Here is a 26,636-nt window from a genome sequence, read left to right on the forward strand (position 1 = left end):
TAGTATATAATACATATTTGGTGATATTTGATATTTTATGTACAGTATATAATATATATTTGGTGAAATTTGATATTTTACATAAAGTATGTAATACATATTTGGTGAAATTTGATATTTTATGTACAGTATATAATATATATTTAGTGTTCTTTCAGACTTTATGTACAGTATATAATACATATTTTGTGTAATTTGATATTTTATGTACAGTATATTATATATTTTTTGAATTTTGATATTTTATGTACAGTATAAACTATATATTTGGTGAAATGTGATATTTCGTGTACAGTATATAATATATAAGTAGTGTACTTTCATATTTTATGTATAGTATATAATACCTATTTGGTGAAATTTGATATTTTATGTACAGTATATAATATATATCTGGTGAAATTTGATATTTTATGTACAGTATGTAATATATATTTGTTGAAATTTATATTTAATGTACAGTATATAATGCATATTTAGTGTTCTTTCATAATTTATGTACAGTATATAATACATAGTTTGTGAAATTTGATATTTTTTGTACAGTATATAATATATATTTAGTGTTCTTTCATACTTTCTGTACAGCATATAATACATATTTTGTGTAATTTGATATTTTATGTACAGTATATTATATATTTTTTGAAGTTTGATATTTTATGTACAGTATAAACTATATATTTGGTGAAATGTGATATTTCGTGTACAGTATATAATATATATGTAGTGTACTTTCATATTTTATGTATAGTATATAATACATATTTGGTTAAATTAGATATTTAATGTACAGTATATAATACATATTTAGTGTTCTTTCATACTTTCTGTACAGTATATAATACATATTTTGTGTAATTTGATATTTTATGTACAGTATATTTTATATTTTTTGAAGTTTGATATTTTATGTACAGTAAAAACTATGTATTTGGTGAACTGTGATATTTCGTGTACAGTATATAATATATATGTAGTGTACTGTCATATTTTATGTATAGTATATAATACATATTTGGTGAAGTTTGATATTTTGTGTACAGTATATAATATATATTTGGTGAAATTTGATATTTTATGTACAGTATGTAATATATATTTGGTGAAATTTGATATTTTATGTACAGTATATAATATATATATAGTGTTCTTTCATACTTTTTGTACAGAGTATAATACATATTTTGTGAAATTTCATATTTTATATACGTCATATAACATATATGGAGAAATTTGATATTTTATATACAGTATATAATATACATGTAGTGTACTTTCATATTTCATGTATAGTATTTAATACATATTAGGTGAAATTTGATATTTTATGTACAGTATATAATATATATTTGGTGAAATTTGATATTTTACAGACAGTATGTAATATATATTTGGTGAAATTTGATATTTTTTGTACAGTATATAATATATATTTAGTGTTCTTTCATACTTTCTGTATAGTATATAATACATATTTTGTGTAATTTGATATATTATGTACAGTATATTATATATTTTTTGAAGTTTGATATTTTATGTACAGTATAAACTATATATTTGGTGAAATGTGATATTTCATGTACAGTGTATAATATATATGTAGTGTACTTTCATGTTTTATGTATAGTATATAATACATATTTGGTGAAATTTTATATTTTATGTACAGTATATAATATATATTTGGTGAAATTTGATATTTTATGTACAGTATTTAATACATATTTGGTGAAATTTGATATTTTATGTACAGTATATAATATATATTTAGTGTTCTTTCATACTTTATGTACAGTACATAATACATAGTTTGTGAAATTTGATATTTTATGTACAGTATATAATGTATATTTGGTGAAATTTGATATTAAACATACAGAATGTAATATATATTTGTTGAAATTTGATATTTTATTTACAGTATATAATATATATTTAGTGTTCTTTCATACTTTATGTACAGTATATAATACATATGTTGTGTAATTTTATATTTTATGTACAGTGTATTATATATTTCTTGAAGTTTGATATTTTATGTACAGTATATACTATATATTTGGTGAAATGTGATATTTCGTGTACAGTATATAATATATATGTAGTGTACTGTCATATTTTATGTATAGTATATAATACATATTTGGTGAAATTTGATATTTTATGTACAGTATATAATATATATTTGGTGAAATTTGATATTTTATGTACAGTATGTAATATATATTTGTTGAAATTTATATTTTATGTACAGTATATAATATATATTTAGTGTTCTTTCATACTTTATGTACAGTATATAATACATAGTTTGTGAAATTTGATATTTTATGTATGTTTTATAATATCTATGGTGAAATTTGATATCTTATGTACAGTATATAATATATATGTAGTGTACTATCATATTTTATGTATAGTATATAATACATATTTGGTGATATTTGATATTTTATGTACAGTATATAATATATATTTGGTGAAATTTGATATTTTACATAAAGTATGTAATACATATTTGGTGAAATTTCATATTTTATGTACAGTATATAATATATATTTAGTGTTCTTTCAGACTTTATGTACAGTATATAATACATATTTTGTGTAATTTGATATTTTATGTACAGTATATTATATATTTTTTGAATTTTGATATTTTATGTACAGTACAAACTATATATTTGGTGAAATGTGATATTTCGTGTACAGTATATAATATATAAGTAGTGTACTTTCATATTTTATGTATAGTATATAATACATATTTGGTGAAATTTGATATTTTATGTACAGTATATAATATATATCTGGTGAAATTTGATATTTTATGTACAGTATGTAATATATATTTGTTGAAATTTATATTTTATGTACAGTATATAATGCATATTTAGTGTTCTTTCATACTTTATGTACAGTATATAATACATAGTTTGTGAAATTTGATATTTTATGTACAGTATATAATATATATTTAGTGTTCTTTCATACTTTCTGTACAGTATATAATACATATTTTGTGTAATTTGATATTTTATGTACAGTATATTATATATTTTTTGAAGTTTGATATTTTATGTACAGTATAAACTATATATTTTGTGAAATGTGATATTTCGTGTACAGTATAAAATATATATGTAGTGTACTTTCATATTTTATTTATAGTATATAATACATATTTGGTTAAATTAGATATTTAATGTACAGTATATAATACATATTTAGTGTTCTTTCATACTTTATGTACAGTATATAATACATATTTTGTGTAATTTGATATTTTATGTACAGTATATTTTATATTTTTTGAAGTTTGATATTTTATGTACAGTAAAAACTATCTATTTGGTGAACTGTGATATTTCGTGTACAGTATATAATATATATGTAGTGTACTGTCATATTTTATGTATAGTATATAATACATATTTGGTGAAGTTTGATATTTTGTGTACAGTATATAATATATATTTGGTGAAATTTGATATTTTATGTACAGTATGTAATATATATTTGGTGAAATTCGATATTTTATGTACAGTATATAATATATATATAGTGTTCTTTCATACTTTTTGTACAGAGTATAATACACATTTTGTGAAATTTCATATTTTATATACGTCTTATAACATATATGGAGAAATTTGATATTTTATATACAGTATATAATATACATGTAGTGTACTTTCATATTTCATGTATAGTATTTAATACATATTAGGTGAAATTTGATATTTTATGTACAGTAAATAATATATATTTGGTGAAATTTGATATTTTTTGTACAGTATATAATATATATTTAGTGTTCTTTCATACTTTCTGTACAGTATATTATACATATTTTGTGTAATTTGATATTTTATGTACAGTATATTATATATTTTTTGAAGTTTGACATTTTATGTACAGTATAAACTATATATTTGGTGAAATGTGATATTTCATGTACAGTGTATAATATATATGTAGTGTACTTTCATGTTTTATGTATAGTATATAATACATATTTGGTGAAATTTTATATTTTATGTACAGTATATAATATATATTTGGTGAAATTTGATATTTTATGTACAGTATTTAATACATATTTGGTGAAATTTGATATTTTATGTACAGTATATAATATATATTTAGTGTTCTTTCATACTTTATGTACAGTACATAATACATAGTTTGTGAAATTTGATATTTTATGTACAGTATATAATGTATATTTGGTGAAATTTGATATTAAACATACAGAATGTAATATATATTTGTTGAAATTTGATATTTTATTTACAGTATATAATATATATTTAGTGTTCTTTCATACTTTATGTACAGTATATAATACATATGTTGTGTAATTTTATATTTTATGTACAGTGTATTATATATTTCTTGAAGTTTGATATTTTATGTACAGTATATACTATATATTTTGTGAAATGTGATATTTCGTGTACAGTATATAATATATATGTAGTGTACTGTCATATTTTATGTATAGTACATAATACATATTTGGTGAAATTTGATATTTTATGTACAGTATATAATATATATTTGGTGAAATTTGATATTTTATGTAGAGTATGTAATATATATTTGTTGAAATTTATATTATATGTACAGTATATAATATATATTTAGTGTTCTTTCAGACTTTATGTACAGTATATAATACATAGTTTGTGAAATTTGATATTTTATGTATGTTATATAATATCTATGGTGAAATTTGATATCTTATGTATAGTATATAATATATATGTAGTGTACTTTCATATTTTATGTATAGTATGTAATACATATTTGGTGATATTTGATATTTTATGTACAGTATATAATATATATTTGGTGAAATTTGATATTTTACATGAAGTATGTAATACATACTTGGTGAAATTTGATATTTTATGTACAGTATATAATATATACTTAGTGTTCTTTCAGACTTTATGTACAGTATATAATACATATTTTGTGTAATTTGATATTTTATGTACAGTATATTATATATTTTTTGAATTTTGATATTTTATGTACAGTATAAACTATATATTTTGTGAAATGTGATATTTCGTGTACAGTATATAATATATAAGTAGTGTACTTTCATATTTTATTTATAGTATATAATACATATTTGGTGAAATTTGATATTTTATGTACAGTATATAATATATATCTGGTGAAATTTTATATTTTATGTACAGTATGTAATATATATTTGTTGAAATTTATATTTTATGTACAGTATATAATGCATATTTAGTGTTCTTTCATACTTTATGTACAGTATATAATACATAGTTTGTGAAATTTGATATTTTATGTACAGTATATAATATATATTTAGTGTTCTTTCATACTTTCTGTACAGTATATAATACATATTTTGTGTAATTTGATATTTTATGTACAGTATATTATATATTTTTTGAAGTTTGATATTTTGTGTACAGTATAAACTATATATTTTGTGAAATGTGATATTTCGTGTACAGTATATAATATATATGTAGTGTACTTTCATATTTTATGTATAGTATATAATACATATTTGGTTAAATTAGATATTTAATGTACAGTATATAATACATATTTAGTATTCTTTCATACTTTATGTACAGTATATAATACATATTTTGTGTAATTTGATATTTTATGTACAGTATATTTTATATTTTTTGAAGTTTGATATTTTATGTACAGTAAAAACTATGTATTTGGTGAACTGTGATATTTCGTGTACAGTATATAATATATATGTAGTGTACTGTCATATTTTATGTATAGTATATAATACATATTTGGTGAAGTTTGATATTTTGTGTACAGTATATAATATATTTGGTGAAATTTGATATTTTATGTACAGTATGTAATATATATTTGGTGAAATTTGATATTTTATGTACAGTATATAATATATATATAGTGTTCTTTCATACTTTTTGTACAGAGTATAATACATATTTTGTGAAATTTCATATTTTATATACGTCATATAACATATATGGAGAAATTTGATATTTTATATACAGTATATAATATACATGTAGTGTACTTTCATATTTCATGTATAGTATTTAATACATATTAGGTGAAATTTGATATTTTATGTACAGTAAATAATATATATTTGGTGAAATTTGATATTTTTTGTACAGTATATAATATATATTTAGTGTTCTTTCATACTTTCTGTACAGTATATAATACATATTTTGTGTAATTTGATATTTTATGTACAGTATATTATATATTTTTTGAAGTTTGATATTTTATGTACAGTATAAACTATATATTTGGTGAAATGTGATATTTCATGTACAGTGTATAATATATATGTAGTGTACTTTCATGTTTTATGTATAGTATATAATACATATTTGGTGAAATTTTATATTTTATGTACAGTATATAATATATATTTGGTGAAATTTGATATTTTATGTACAGTATTTAATACATATTTGGTGAAATTTGATATTTTATGTACAGTATATAATATATATTTAGTGTTCTTTCATACTTTATGTACAGTACATAATACATAGTTTGTGAAATTTGATATTTTATGTACAGTATATAATGTATATTTGGTGAAATTTGATATTAAACATACAGAATGTAATATATATTTGTTGAAATTTGATATTTTATTTACAGTATATAATATATATTTAGTGTTCTTTCATACTTTATGTACAGTATATAATACATATGTTGTGTAATTTTATATTTTATGTACAGTGTATTATATATTTCTTGAAGTTTGATATTTTATGTACAGTATATACTATATATTTGGTGAAATGTGATATTTCGTGTACAGTATATAATATATATGTGGTGTACTGTCATATTTTATGTATAGTATATAATACATATTTGGTGAAATTTGATATTTTATGTACAGTATATAATATATATTTAGTGAAATTTGATATTTTATGTACAGTATGTAATATATATTTGTTGAAATTTATATTTTATGTACAGTATATAATATATATTTAGTGTTCTTTCATACTTTATGTACAGTATATAATACATAGTTTGTGAAATTTGATATTTTATGTATGTTATATAATATCTATGGTGAAATTTGATATCTTATGTATAGTATATAATATATATGTAGTGTACTTTCATATTTTATGTATAGTATATAATACATATTTGGTGATATTTGATATTTTATGTACAGTATATAATATATATTTGGTGAAATTTGATATTTTACATGAAGTATGTAATACATACTTGGAGAAATTTGATATTTTATGTACAGTATATAATATATATTTAGTGTTCTTTCAGACTTTATGTACAGTATATAATACATATTTTGTGTAATTTGATATTTTATGTACAGTATATTATATATTTTTTGAATTTTGATATTTTATGTACAGTATAAACTATATATTTTGTGAAATGTGATATTTCGTGTACAGTATATAATATATAAGTAGTGTACTTTCATATTTTATGTATAGTATATAATACATATTTGGTGAAATTTGATATTTTATGTACAGTATATAATATATATCTGGTGAAATTTGATATTTTATGTACCGTATGTAATATATATTTGTTGAAATTTATATTTTATGTACAGTATATAATGCATATTTAGTGTTCTTTCATAATTTATGTACAGTATATAATACATAGTTTGTGAAATTTGATATTTTATGTACAGTATATAATATATTTAGTGTTCTTTCATACTTTCTGTACAGTATATAATACATATTTTGAGTAATTTTATATTTTATGTACAGTGTATTATATATTTTTTGAAGTTTGATATTTTATGTACAGTATATACTATATATTTGGTGAAATGTGGTATTTCGTGTACAGTATATAATATATATGTAGTGTACTGTCATATTTTATGTATAGTATATAATACATATTTGGTGAAATTTGATATCTTATGTACAGTATATAATATATATTTGGTGAAATTTGATATTTTATGTACAGTATGTAATATATATTTGTTGAAATTTATATTTTATGTACAGTATATAATATATATTTAGTGTTCTTTCATACTTTATGTACAGTATATAATACATAGTTTGTGAAATTTGATATTTTATGTATGTTATATAATATCTATGGTGAAATTTGATATCTTATGTACAGTATATAATATATATGTAGTGTACTTTCATATTTTATGTATAGTATATAATACATATTAGGTGATATTTGATATTTTATGTACAGTATATAATATATATTTGGTGAAATTTGATATTTTACATAAAGTATGTAATACATATTTGGTGAAATTTGATATTTTATGTACAGTATATAATATATATCTGGTGAAATTTGATATTTTATGTACAGTATGTAATATATATTTGTTGAAATTTATATTTTATGTACAGTATATAATGCATATTTAGTGTTCTTTCATACTTTATGTACAGTATATAATACATAGTTTGTGAAATTTGATATTTTATGTACAGTATATAATATATATTTAGTGTTCTTTCATACTTTCTGTACAGTATATAATACATATTTTGTGTAATTTGATATTTTATGTACAGTATATTATATATTTTTTGAAGTTTGATATTTTATGTACAGTATAAACTATATATTTTGTGAAATGTGATATTTCGTGTACAGTATATAATATATATGTAGTGTACTTTCATATTTTATGTATAGTATAGAATACATATTTGGTTAAATTAGATATTTAATGTACAGTATATAATACATATTTAGTGTTCTTTCATACTTTATGTACAGTATATAATACATATTTTGTGTAATTTGATATTTTATGTACAGTATATTTTATATTTTTTGAAGTTTGATATTTTATGTACAGTAAAAACTATGTATTTGGTGAACTGTGATATTTCGTGTACAGTATATAATATATATGTAGTGTACTGTCATATTTTATCTATAGTATATAATACATATTTGGTGAAGTTTGATATTTTGTGTACAGTATATAATATATATTTGGTGAAATTTGATATTTTATGTACAGTATGTAATATATATTTGGTGAAATTTGATATTTTATGTACAGTATATAATATATATATAGTGTTCTTTCATACTTTTTGTACAGAGTATAATACATATTTTGTGAAATTTCATATTTTATATACGTCATATAACATATATGGAGAAATTTGATATTTTATATACAGTATATAATATACATGTAGTGTACTTTCATATTTCATGTATAGTATTTAATAGATATTAGGTGAAATTTGATATTTTATGTACAGTAAATAATATATATTTGGTGAAATTTGATATTTTTTGTACAGTATATAATATATATTTAGTGTTCTTTCATACTTTCTGTACAGTATATAATACATATTTTGTGTAATTTGATATATTATGTACAGTATATTATATATTTTTTGAAGTTTGATATTTTATGTACAGTATAAACTATATATTTGGTGAAATGTGATATTTCATGTACAGTGTATAATATATATGTAGTGTACTTTCATGTTTTATGTATAGTATATAATACATATTTGGTGAAATTTTATATTTTATGTACAGTATATAATATATATTTGGTGAAATTTGATATTTTATGTACAGTATTTAATACATATTTGGTGAAATTTGATATTTTATGTACAGTATATAATATATATTTAGTGTTCTTTCATACTTTATGTACAGTACATAATACATAGTTTGTGAAATTTGATATTTTATGTACAGTATATAATGTATATTTGGTGAAATTTGATATTAAACATACAGAATGTAATATATATTTGTTGAAATTTGATATTTTATTTACAGTATATAATATATATTTAGTGTTCTTTCATACTTTATGTACAGTATATAATACATATGTTGTGTAATTTGATATTTTATGTACAGTATATTATTTATTTTTTGAAGTTTGATATTTTATGTACAGTATAAACTATATATTTTTTGAACTGTGATATTTCGTGTACAGTATATAATATATATGTAGTGTACTGTCATATTTTATGTATAGTATATAATAAATATTTGGTGAAATTTGATATTTTATGTACAGTATATAATATATATTTGGTGAAATTTGATATTTTATGTACAGTATGTAATATATATTTGTTGAAATTTATATTTTATGTACAGTATATAATATATATTTAGTGTTCTTTCATACTTTATGTACAGTATATAATACATAGTTTGTGAAATTTGATATTTTATGTATGTTATATAATATCTATGGTGAAATTTGATATCTTATGTACAGTATATAATATATATGTAGTGTACTTTCATATTTTATGTATAGTATATAATACATATTTGGTGATATTTGATATTTTATGTACAGTATATAATATATATTTGGTGAAATTTGATATTTTACATAAAGTATGTAATACATATTTGGTGAAATTTGATATTTTATGTACAGTATATAATATATATTTAGTGTTCTTTCAGACTTTATGTACAGTATATAATACATATTTTGTGTAATTTGATATTTTATGTACAGTATATTATATATTTTTTGAATTTTGATATTTTATGTACAGTATAAACTATATATTTGGTGAAATGTGATATTTCGTGTACAGTATATAATATATAAGTAGTGTACTTTCATATTTTATGTATAGTATATAATACCTATTTGGTGAAATTTGATATTTTATGTACAGTATATAATATATATCTGGTGAAATTTGATATTTTATGTACAGTATGTAATATATATTTGTTGAAATTTATATTTAATGTACAGTATATAATGCATATTTAGTGTTCTTTCATAATTTATGTACAGTATATAATACATAGTTTGTGAAATTTGATATTTTTTGTACAGTATATAATATATATTTAGTGTTCTTTCATACTTTCTGTACAGCATATAATACATATTTTGTGTAATTTGATATTTTATGTACAGTATATTATATATTTTTTGAAGTTTGATATTTTATGTACAGTATAAACTATATATTTGGTGAAATGTGATATTTCGTGTACAGTATATAATATATATGTAGTGTACTTTCATATTTTATGTATAGTATATAATACATATTTGGTTAAATTAGATATTTAATGTACAGTATATAATACATATTTAGTGTTCTTTCATACTTTCTGTACAGTATATAATACATATTTTGTGTAATTTGATATTTTATGTACAGTATATTTTATATTTTTTGAAGTTTGATATTTTATGTACAGTAAAAACTATGTATTTGGTGAACTGTGATATTTCGTGTACAGTATATAATATATATGTAGTGTACTGTCATATTTTATGTATAGTATATAATACATATTTGGTGAAGTTTGATATTTTGTGTACAGTATATAATATATATTTGGTGAAATTTGATATTTTATGTACAGTATGTAATATATATTTGGTGAAATTTGATATTTTATGTACAGTATATAATATATATATAGTGTTCTTTCATACTTTTTGTACAGAGTATAATACATATTTTGTGAAATTTCATATTTTATATACGTCATATAACATATATGGAGAAATTTGATATTTTATATACAGTATATAATATACATGTAGTGTACTTTCATATTTCATGTATAGTATTTAATACATATTAGGTGAAATTTGATATTTTATGTACAGTATATAATATATATTTGGTGAAATTTGATATTTTACAGACAGTATGTAATATATATTTGGTGAAATTTGATATTTTTTGTACAGTATATAATATATATTTAGTGTTCTTTCATACTTTCTGTACAGTATATAATACATATTTTGTGTAATTTGATATATTATGTACAGTATATTATATATTTTTTGAAGTTTGATATTTTATGTACAGTATAAACTATATATTTGGTGAAATGTGATATTTCATGTACAGTGTATAATATATATGTAGTGTACTTTCATGTTTTATGTATAGTATATAATACATATTTGGTGAAATTTTATATTTTATGTACAGTATATAATATATATTTGGTGAAATTTGATATTTTATGTACAGTATTTAATACATATTTGGTGAAATTTGATATTTTATGTACAGTATATAATATATATTTAGTGTTCTTTCATACTTTATGTACAGTACATAATACATAGTTTGTGAAATTTGATATTTTATGTACAGTATATAATGTATATTTGGTGAAATTTGATATTAAACATACAGAATGTAATATATATTTGTTGAAATTTGATATTTTATTTACAGTATATAATATATATTTAGTGTTCTTTCATACTTTATGTACAGTATATAATACATATGTTGTGTAATTTGATATTTTATGTACAGTATATTATTTATTTTTTGAAGTTTGATATTTTATGTACAGTATAAACTATATATTTTTTGAACTGTGATATTTCGTGTACAGTATATAATATATATGTAGTGTACTGTCATATTTTATGTATAGTATATAATAAATATTTGGTGAAATTTGATATTTTATGTACAGTATATAATATATATTTGGTGAAATTTGATATTTTATGTACAGTATGTAATATATATTTGTTGAAATTTATATTTTATGTACAGTATATAATATATATTTAGTGTTCTTTCATACTTTATGTACAGTATATAATACATAGTTTGTGAAATTTGATATTTTATGTATGTTATATAATATCTATGGTGAAATTTGATATCTTATGTACAGTATATAATATATATGTAGTGTACTTTCATATTTTATGTATAGTATATAATACATATTTGGTGATATTTGATATTTTATGTACAGTATATAATATATATTTGGTGAAATTTGATATTTTACATAAAGTATGTAATACATATTTGGTGAAATTTGATATTTTATGTACAGTATATAATATATATTTAGTGTTCTTTCAGACTTTATGTACAGTATATAATACATATTTTGTGTAATTTGATATTTTATGTACAGTATATTATATATTTTTTGAATTTTGATATTTTATGTACAGTATAAACTATATATTTGGTGAAATGTGATATTTCGTGTACAGTATATAATATATAAGTAGTGTACTTTCATATTTTATGTATAGTATATAATACATATTTGGTGAAATTTGATATTTTATGTACAGTATATAATATATATCTGGTGAAATTTGATATTTTATGTACCGTATGTAATATATATTTGTTGAAATTTATATTTTATGTACAGTATATAATGCATATTTAGTGTTCTTTCATACTTTATGTACAGTATATAATACATAGTTTGTGAAATTTGATATTTTATGTACAGTATATAATATATATTTAGTGTTCTTTCATACTTTCTGTACAGTATATAATACATATTTTGAGTAATTTTATATTTTATGTACAGTGTATTATATATTTTTTGAAGTTTGATATTTTATGTACAGTATATACTATATATTTGGTGAAATGTGGTATTTCGTGTACAGTATATAATATATATGTAGTGTACTGTCATATTTTATGTATAGTATATAATACATATTTGGTGAAATTTGATATCTTATGTACAGTATATAATATATATTTGGTGAAATTTGATATTTTATGTACAGTATGTAATATATATTTGTTGAAATTTATATTTTATGTACAGTATATAATATATATTTAGTGTTCTTTCATACTTTATGTACAGTATATAATACATAGTTTGTGAAATTTGATATTTTATGTATGTTATATAATATCTATGGTGAAATTTGATATCTTATGTACAGTATATAATATATATGTAGTGTACTTTCATATTTTATGTATAGTATATAATACATATTAGGTGATATTTGATATTTTATGTACAGTATATAATATATATTTGGTGAAATTTGATATTTTACATAAAGTATGTAATACATATTTGGTGAAATTTGATATTTTATGTACAGTATATAATATATATCTGGTGAAATTTGATATTTTATGTACAGTATGTAATATATATTTGTTGAAATTTATATTTTATGTACAGTATATAATGCATATTTAGTGTTCTTTCATACTTTATGTACAGTATATAATACATAGTTTGTGAAATTTGATATTTTATGTACAGTATATAATATATATTTAGTGTTCTTTCATACTTTCTGTACAGTATATAATACATATTTTGTGTAATTTGATATTTTATGTACAGTATATTATATATTTTTTGAAGTTTGATATTTTATGTACAGTATAAACTATATATTTTGTGAAATGTGATATTTCGTGTACAGTATATAATATATATGTAGTGTACTTTCATATTTTATGTATAGTATAGAATACATATTTGGTTAAATTAGATATTTAATGTACAGTATATAATACATATTTAGTGTTCTTTCATACTTTATGTACAGTATATAATACATATTTTGTGTAATTTGATATTTTATGTACAGTATATTTTATATTTTTTGAAGTTTGATATTTTATGTACAGTAAAAACTATGTATTTGGTGAACTGTGATATTTCGTGTACAGTATATAATATATATGTAGTGTACTGTCATATTTTATCTATAGTATATAATACATATTTGGTGAAGTTTGATATTTTGTGTACAGTATATAATATATATTTGGTGAAATTTGATATTTTATGTACAGTATGTAATATATATTTGGTGAAATTTGATATTTTATGTACAGTATATAATATATATATAGCGTTCTTTCATACTTTTTGTACAGAGTATAATACATATTTTGTGAAATTTCATATTTTATATACGTCATATAACATATATGGAGAAATTTGATATTTTATATACAGTATATAATATACATGTAGTGTACTTTCATATTTCATGTATAGTATTTAATACATATTAGGTGAAATTTGATATTTTATGTACAGTAAATAATATATATTTGGTGAAATTTGATATTTTTTGTACAGTATATAATATATATTTAGTGTTCTTTCATACTTTCTGTACAGTATATAATACATATTTTGTGTAATTTGATATATTATGTACAGTATATTATATATTTTTTGAAGTTTGATATTTTATGTACAGTATAAACTATATATTTGGTGAAATGTGATATTTCATGTACAGTGTATAATATATATGTAGTGTACTTTCATGTTTTATGTATAGTATATAATACATATTTGGTGAAATTTTATATTTTATGTACAGTATATAATATATATTTGGTGAAATTTGATATTTTATGTACAGTATTTAATACATATTTGGTGAAATTTGATATTTTATGTACAGTATATAATATATATTTAGTGTTCTTTCATACTTTATGTACAGTACATAATACATAGTTTGTGAAATTTGATATTTTATGTACAGTATATAATGTATATTTGGTGAAATTTGATATTAAACATACAGAATGTAATATATATTTGTTGAAATTTGATATTTTATTTACAGTATATAATATATATTTAGTGTTCTTTCATACTTTATGTACAGTATATAATACATATGTTGTGTAATTTGATATTTTATGTACAGTATATTATTTATTTTTTGAAGTTTGATATTTTATGTACAGTATAAACTATATATTTTTTGAACTGTGATATTTCGTGTACAGTATATAATATATATGTAGTGTACTGTCATATTTTATGTATAGTATATAATAAATATTTGGTGAAATTTGATATTTTATGTACAGTATATAATATATATTTGGTGAAATTTGATATTTTATGTACAGTATGTAATATATATTTGTTGAAATTTATATTTTATGTACAGTATATAATATATATTTAGTGTTCTTTCATACTTTATGTATAGTATATAATACATAGTTTGTGAAATTTGATATTTTATGTATGTTATATAATATCTATGGTGAAATTTGATATCTTATGTACAGTATATAATATATATGTAGTGTACTTTCATATTTTATGTATAGTATATAATACATATTTGGTGATATTTGATATTTTATGTACAGTATATAATATATATTTGGTGAAATTTGATATTTTACATAAAGTATGTAATACATATTTGGTGAAATTTGATATTTTATGTACAGTATATAATATATATTTAGTGTTCTTTCAGACTTTATGTACAGTATATAATACATATTTTGTGTAATTTGATATTTTATGTACAGTATATTATATATTTTTTGAATTTTGATATTTTATGTACAGTATAAACTATATATTTGGTGAAATGTGATATTTCGTGTACAGTATATAATATATAAGTAGTGTACTTTCATATTTTATGTATAGTATATAATACCTATTTGGTGAAATTTGATATTTTATGTACAGTATATAATATATATCTGGTGAAATTTGATATTTTATGTACAGTATGTAATATATATTTGTTGAAATTTATATTTAATGTACAGTATAAAATGCATATTTAGTGTTCTTTCATAATTTATGTACAGTATATAATACATAGTTTGTGAAATTTGATATTTTTTGTACAGTATATAATATATATTTAGTGTTCTTTCATACTTTCTGTACAGCATATAATACATATTTTGTGTAATTTGATATTTTATGTACAGTATATTATATATTTTTTGAAGTTTGATATTTTATGTACAGTATAAACTATATATTTGGTGAAATGTGATATTTCGTGTACAGTATATAATATATATGTAGTGTACTTTCATATTTTATGTATAGTATATAATACATATTTGGTTAAATTAGATATTTAATGTACAGTATATAATACATATTTAGTGTTCTTTCATACTTTCTGTACAGTATATAATACATATTTTGTGTAATTTGATATTTTATGTACAGTATATTTTATATTTTTTGAAGTTTGATATTTTATGTACAGTAAAAACTATGTATTTGGTGAACTGTGATATTTCGTGTACAGTATATAATATATATGTAGTGTACTGTCATATTTTATGTATAGTATATAATACATATTTGGTGAAGTTTGATATTTTGTGTACAGTATATAATATATATTTGGTGAAATTTGATATTTTATGTACAGTATGTAATATATATTTGGTGAAATTTGATATTTTATGTACAGTATATAATATATATATAGTGTTCTTTCATACTTTTTGTACAGAGTATAATACATATTTTGTGAAATTTCATATTTTATATACGTCATATAACATATATGGAGAAATTTGATATTTTATATACAGTATATAATATACATGTAGTGTACTTTCATATTTCATGTATAGTATTTAATACATATTAGGTGAAATTTGATATTTTATGTACAGTATATAATATATATTTGGTGAAATTTGATATTTTACAGACAGTATGTAATATATATTTGGTGAAATTTGATATTTTTTGTACAGTATATAATATATATTTAGTGTTCTTTCATACTTTCTGTACAGTATATAATACATATTTTGTGTAATTTGATATATTATGTACAGTATATTATATATTTTTTGAAGTTTGATATTTTATGTACAGTATAAACTATATATTTGGTGAAATGTGATATTTCATGTACAGTGTATAATATATATGTAGTGTACTTTCATGTTTTATGTATAGTATATAATACATATTTGGTGAAATTTTATATTTTATGTACAGTATATAATATATATTTGGTGAAATTTGATATTTTATGTACAGTATTTAATACATATTTGGTGAAATTTGATATTTTATGTACAGTATATAATATATATTTAGTGTTCTTTCATACTTTATGTACAGTACATAATACATAGTTTGTGAAATTTGATATTTTATGTACAGTATATAATGTATATTTGGTGAAATTTGATATTAAACATACAGAATGTAATATATATTTGTTGAAATTTGATATTTTATTTACAGTATATAATATATATTTAGTGTTCTTTCATACTTTATGTACAGTATATAATACATATGTTGTGTAATTTGATATTTTATGTACAGTATATTATTTATTTTTTGAAGTTTGATATTTTATGTACAGTATAAACTATATATTTTTTGAACTGTGATATTTCGTGTACAGTATATAATATATATGTAGTGTACTGTCATATTTTATGTATAGTATATAATAAATATTTGGTGAAATTTGATATTTTATGTACAGTATATAATATATATTTGGTGAAATTTGATATTTTATGTACAGTATGTAATATATATTTGTTGAAATTTATATTTTATGTACAGTATATAATATATATTTAGTGTTCTTTCATACTTTATGTACAGTATATAATACATAGTTTGTGAAATTTGATATTTTATGTATGTTATATAATATCTATGGTGAAATTTGATATCTTATGTACAGTATATAATATATATGTAGTGTACTTTCATATTTTATGTATAGTATATAATACATATTTGGTGATATTTGATATTTTATGTACAGTATATAATATATATTTGGTGAAATTTGATATTTTACATAAAGTATGTAATACATATTTGGTGAAATTTGATATTTTATGTACAGTATATAATATATATTTAGTGTTCTTTCAGACTTTATGTACAGTATATAATACATATTTTGTGTAATTTGATATTTTATGTACAGTATATTATATATTTTTTGAATTTTGATACTTTATGTACAGTATAAACTATATATTTGGTGAAATGTGATATTTCGTGTACAGTATATAATATATAAGTAGTGTACTTTCATATTTTATGTATAGTATATAATACATATTTGGTGAAATTTGATATTTTATGTACAGTATATAATATATATCTGGTGAAATTTGATATTTTATGTACCGTATGTAATATATATTTGTTGAAATTTATATTTTATGTACAGTATATAATGCATATTTAGTGTTCTTTCATAATTTATGTACAGTATATAATACATAGTTTGTGAAATTTGATATTTTATGTACAGTATATAATATATATTTAGTGTTCTTTCATACTTTCTGTACAGTATATAATACATATTTTGAGTAATTTTATATTTTATGTACAGTGTATTATATATTTTTTGAAGTTTGATATTTTATGTACAGTATATACTATATATTTGGTGAAATGTGGTATTTCGTGTACAGTATAAAATATATATGTAGTGTACTGTCATATTTTATGTATAGTATATAATACATATTTGGTGAAATTTGATATCTTATGTACAGTATATAATATATATTTGGTGAAATTTGATATTTTATGTACAGTATGTAATATATATTTGTTGAAATTTATATTTTATGTACAGTATATAATATATATTTAGTGTTCTTTCATACTTTATGTACAGTATATAATACATAGTTTGTGAAATTTGATATTTTATGTATGTTATATAATATCTATGGTGAAATTTGATATCTTATGTACAGTATATAATATATATGTAGTGTACTTTCATATTTTATGTATAGTATATAATACATATTAGGTGATATTTGATATTTTATGTACAGTATATAATATATATTTGGTGAAATTTGATATTTTACATAAAGTATGTAATACATATTTGGTGAAATTTGATATTTTATGTACAGTATATAATATATATCTGGTGAAATTTGATATTTTATGTACAGTATGTAATATATATTTGTTGAAATTTATATTTTATGTACAGTATATAATGCATATTTAGTGTTCTTTCATACTTTATGTACAGTATATAATACATAGTTTGTGAAATTTGATATTTTATGTACAGTATATAATATATATTTAGTGTTCTTTCATACTTTCTGTACAGTATATAATACATATTTTGTGTAATTTGATATTTTATGTACAGTATATTATATATTTTTTGAAGTTTGATATTTTATGTACAGTATAAACTATATATTTTGTGAAATGTGATATTTCGTGTACAGTATATAATATATATGTAGTGTACTTTCATATTTTATGTATAGTATAGAATACATATTTGGTTAAATTAGATATTTAATGTACAGTATATAATACATATTTAGTGTTCTTTCATACTTTATGTACAGTATATAATACATATTTTGTGTAATTTGATATTTTATGTACAGTATATTTTATATTTTTTGAAGTTTGATATTTTATGTACAGTAAAAACTATGTATTTGGTGAACTGTGATATTTCGTGTACAGTATATAATATATATGTAGTGTACTGTCATATTTTATCTATAGTATATAATACATATTTGGTGAAGTTTGATATTTTGTGTACAGTATATAATATATATTTGGTGAAATTTGATATTTTATGTACAGTATGTAATATATATTTGGTGAAATTTGATATTTTATGTACAGTATATAATATATATATAGTGTTCTTTCATACTTTTTGTACAGAGTATAATACATATTTTGTGAAATTTCATATTTTATATACGTCATATAACATATATGGAGAAATTTGATATTTTATATACAGTATATAATATACATGTAGTGTACTTTCATATTTCATGTATAGTATTTAATACATATTAGGTGAAATTTGATATTTTATGTACAGTAAATAATATATATTTGGTGAAATTTGATATTTTTTGTACAGTATATAATATATATTTAGTGTTCTTTCATACTTTCTGTACAGTATATAATACATATTTTGTGTAATTTGATATTTTATGTACAGTATATTATATATTTTTTGAAGTTTGATATTTTATGTACAGTATAAACTATATATTAGGTGAAATGTGATATTTCATGTACAGTGTATAATATATATGTAGTGTACTTTCATGTTTTATGTATAGTATATAATACATATTTGGTGAAATTTTATATTTTATGTACAGTATATAATATATATTTGGTGAAATTTGATATTTTATGTACAGTATTTAATACATATTTGGTGAAATTTGATATTTTATGTACAGTATATAATATATATTTAGTGTTCTTTCATACTTTATGTACAGTACATAATACATAGTTTGTGAAATTTGATATTTTATGTACAGTATATAATGTATATTTGGTGAAATTTGATATTAAACATGCAGAATGTAATATATATTTGTTGAAATTTGATATTTTATTTACAGTATATAATATATATTTAGTGTTCTTTCATACTTTATGTACAGTATATAATACATATGTTGTGTAATTTTATATTTTATGTACAGTGTATTATATATTTCTTGAAGTTTGATATTTTATGTACAGTATATACTATATATTTTGTGAAATGTGATATTTCGTGTACAGTGTATAATATATATGTAGTGTACTGTCATATTTTATGTATAGTACATAATACATATTTGGTGAAATTTGATATTTTATGTACAGTATATAATATATATTTGGTGAAATTTGATATTTTACATAAAGTATGTAATACATATTTGGTGAAATTTGATATTTTATGTACAGTATATAATATATATTTAGTGTTCTTTCAGACTTTATGTACAGTATAAAATACATATTTTGTGTAATTTGATATTTTATGTACAGTATATTATATATTTTTTGAATTTTGATATTTTATGTACAGTATAAACTATATATTTGGTGAAATGTGATATTTCGTGTACAGTATATAATATATAAGTAGTGTACTTTCATATTTTATGTATAGTATATAATACATATTTGGTGAAATTTGATATTTTATGTACAGTATATAATATATATCTGGTGAAATTTGATATTTTATGTACCGTATGTAATATATATTTGTTGAAATTTATATTTTATGTACAGTATATAATGCATATTTAGTGTTCTTTCATAATTTATGTACAGTATATAATACATAGTTTGTGAAATTTGATATTTTATGAACAGTATATAATATATATTTAGTGTTCTTTCATACTTTCTGTACAGTATATAATACATATTTTGAGTAATTTTATATTTTATGTACAGTGTATTATATATTTTTTGAAGTTTGATATTTTATGTACAGTATATACTATATATTTGGTGAAATGTGGTATTTCGTGTACAGTATATAATATATATGTAGTGTACTGTCATATTTTATGTATAGTATATAATACATATTTGGTGAAATTTGATATTTTATGTACAGTATATAATATATATTTGGTGAATTTTGATATTTTATGTACAGTATGTAATATATATTTGTTGAAATTTATATTTTATGTACAGTATATAATATATATTTAGTGTTCTTTCATACTTTATGTACAGTATATAATACATAGTTTGTGAAATTTGATATTTTATGTATGTTATATAATATCTATGGTGAAATTTGATATCTTATGTACAGTATATAATATATATGTAGTGTACTTTCATATTTTATGTATAGTAAATAATACATATTTGGTGATATTTGATATTTTATGTACAGTATATAATATATATTTGGTGAAATTTGATATTTTACATAAAGTATGTAATACATATTTGGTGAAATTTGATATTTTATGTACAGTATATAATATATATTTAGTGTTCTTTCAGACTTTATGTACAGTATATAATACATATTTTGTGTAATTTGATATTTTATGTACAGTATATTATATATTTTTTGAATTTTGATATTTTATGTGCAGTATAAACTATATATTTGGTGAAATGTGATATTTTGTGTACAGTATATAATATATAAGTAGTGTACTTTCATATTTTATGTATAGTATATAATACATATTTGGTGAAATTTGATATTTTATGTACAGTATATAATATATATCTGGTGAAATTTGATATTTTATGTACAGTATGTAATATATATTTGTTGAAATTTATATTTTATGTACAGTATATAATGCATATTTAGTGTTCTTTCATACTTTATGTACAGTATATAATACATAGTTTGTGAAATTTGATATTTTATGTACAGTATATAATATATATTTAGTGTTCTTTCATACTTTCTGAACAGTATATAATACATAATTTGTGTAATTTGATATTTTATGTACAGTATATTATATATTTTTTGAAGTTTGATATTTTATGTACAGTATAAACTATATATTTTGTGAAATGTGATATTTCGTGTACAGTATATAATATATATGTAGTGTACTTTCATATTTTATGTATAGTATATAATACATATTTGGTTAAATTAGATATTTAATGTACAGTATATAATACATATTTAGTGTTCTGTCATACTTTATGTACAGTATATAATACTTATTTTGTGTAATTTGATATTTTATGTACAGTGTATTTTATATTTTTTGAAGTTTGAAATTTTATGTACAGTAAAAACTATGTATTTGGTGAACTGTGATATTTCGTGTACAGTATATAATATATATGTAGTGTACTGTCATATTTTATGTATAGTATATAATACATATTTGGTGAAGTTTGATATTTTGTGTACAGTATATAATATATATTTGGTGAAATTTGATATTTTATGTACAGTATGTAATATATATTTGGTGAAATTTGATATTTTATGTACAGTATATAATATATATATAGTGTTCTTTCATACTTTTTGTACAGAGTATAATACATATTTTGTGAAATTTCATATTTTATATACGTCATATAACATATATGGAGAAATTTGATATTTTCTATACAGTATATAATATACATGTAGTGTACTTTCATATTTCATGTATAGTATTTAATACATATTAGGTGAAATTTGATATTTTATGTACAGTATATAATATATATTTGTTGAAATTTGATATTTTACAGACAGTATGTAATATATATTGGGTGAAATTTCATATTTTTTGTACAGTATATAATATATATTTAGTGTTCTTTCATACTTTCTGTACAGTATATAATACATATTTTGTGTAATTTGATATTTTATGTACAGTATATTATATATTTTTTGAAGTTTGATATTTTATGTACAGTATAAACTATATATTTGGTGAAATGTGATATTTCATGTACAGTGTATAATATATATGTAGTGTACTTTCATGTTTTATGTATGGTATATAATACATATTTGGTGAAATTTTATATTTTATGTACAGTATATAATATATATTTGGTGAAATTTGATATTTTATGTACAGTATTTAATACATATTTGGTGAAATTTGATATTTTATGTACAGTATATAATATATATTTAGTGTTCTTTCATACTTTATGTACAGTACATAATACATAGTTTGTGAAATTTGATATTTTATGTACAGTATATAATGTATATTTGGTGAAATTTGATATTAAACATACAGAATGTAATATATATTTGTTGAAATTTGATATTTTATTTACAGTATATAATATATATTTAGTGTTCTTTCATACTTTATGTACAGTATATAATACATATGTTGTGTAATTTGATATTTTATTTACAGTATATTATATATTTTTTGAAGTTTGATATTTTATGTACAGTATAAACTATATATTTTGTGAAATGTGATATTTCGTGTACAGTATATAATATATATGTAGTGTACTGTCATATTTTATGTATAGTATATAATAAATATTTGGTGAAATTTGATATTTTATGTACAGCATATAATATATATTTGGTGAAATTTGATATTTTATGTACAGTATGTAATATATATTTGTTGAAATTTATATTTTATGTACAGTATATAATATATATTTAGTGTTCTTTCATACTTTATGTACAGTATATAATACATAGTTTGTGAAATTTGATATTTTATGTATGTTATATAATATCTATGGTGAAATTTGATATCTTATGTACAGTATATAATATATATGTAGTGTACTTTCATATTTTATGTATAGTATATAATACATATTTGGTGATATTTGATATTTTATGTACAGTATATAATATATATTTGGTGAAATTTGATATTTTACATAAAGTATGTAATACATATTTGGTGAAATTTGATATTTTATGTACAGTATATAATATATATTTAGTGTTCTTTCAGACTTTATGTACAGTATATAATACATATTTTGTGTAATTTGATATTTTATGTACAGTATATTATATATTTTTTGAATTTTGATATTTTATGTACAGTATAAACTATATATTTGGTGAAATGTGATATTTCGTGTACAGTATATAATATATAAGTAGTGTACTTTCATATTTTATGTATAGTATATAATACATATTTGGTGAAATTTGATATTTTATGTACAGTATATAATATATATCTGGTGAAATTTGATATTTTATGTACCGTATGTAATATATATTTGTTGAAATTTATATTTTATGTACAGTATATAATGCATATTTAGTGTTCTTTCATAATTTATGTACAGTATATAATACATAGTTTGTGAAATTTGATATTTTATGTACAGTATATAATATATATTTAGTGTTCTTTCATACTTTCTGTACAGTATATAATACATATTTTGTGTAATTTGATATTTTATGTACAGTATATTATATATTTTTTGAAGTTTGATATTTTATGTACAGTATAAACTATATATTTTGTGAAATGTGATATTTCGTGTACAGTATATAATATATATGTAGTGTACTTTCATATTTTATGTATAGTATATAATACATATTTGGTGAAGTTTGATATTTTGTGTACAGTATATAATATATATTTGGTGAAATTTGATATTTTATGTACATTATGTAATATATATTTGGTGAAATTTGATATTTTATGTACAGTATATAATATATATATAGTGTTCTTTCATACTTTTTGTACAGAGTATAATACATATTTTGTGAAATTTCATATTTTATATACGTCATATAACATATATGGAGAAATTTGATATTTTATATACAGTATATAATATACAGGTAGCGTACTTTCATATTTCATGTATAGTATTTTATACATATTAGGTGAAATTTGATATTTTATGTACAGTATATAATATATATTTGGTGAAATTTGATATTTTACAGACAGTATGTAATATATATTTGGTGAAATTTGATATTTTTTGTACAGTATATAATATATATTTAGTGTTCTTTCATACTTTCTGTACAGTATATAATACATATTTTGTGTAATTTGATATTTTATGTACAGTATATTATATATTTTTTGAAGTTTGATATTTTATGTACAGTATAAACTATATATTTGGTGAAATGTGATATTTCATGTACAGTGTATAATATATATGTAGTGTACTTTCATGTTTCATGTATAGTATATAATACATATTTGGTGAAATTTTATATTTTATGTACAGTATATAATATATATTTGGTGAAATTTGATATTTTATGTACAGTATTTAATACATATTTGGTGAAATTTGATATTTTATGTACAGTATATAATATATATTTAGTGTTCTTTCATACTTTATGTACAGTACATAATACATAGTTTGTGAAATTTGATATTTTATGTACAGTATATAATGTATATTTGGTGAAATTTGATATTAAACATACAGAATGTAATATATATTTGTTGAAATTTGATATTTTATTTACAGTATATAATATATATTTAGTGTTCTTTCATACTTTATGTACAGTATATAATACATATTTTGAGTAATTTTATATTTTATGTACAGTGTATTATATATTTTTTGAAGTTTGATATTTTATGTACAGTATATACTATATATTTGGTGAAATGTGGTATTTCGTGTACAGTATATAATATATATGTAGTGTACTGTCATATTTTATGTATAGTATATAATACATATTTGGTGAAATTTGATATCTTATGTACAGTATATAATATATATTTGGT

Source organism: Gorilla gorilla, chromosome Y, assembly GCF_029281585.2.
Source record: "Gorilla gorilla gorilla isolate KB3781 chromosome Y, NHGRI_mGorGor1-v2.1_pri, whole genome shotgun sequence".
NCBI lineage: Eukaryota > Metazoa > Chordata > Mammalia > Primates > Hominidae > Gorilla > Gorilla gorilla.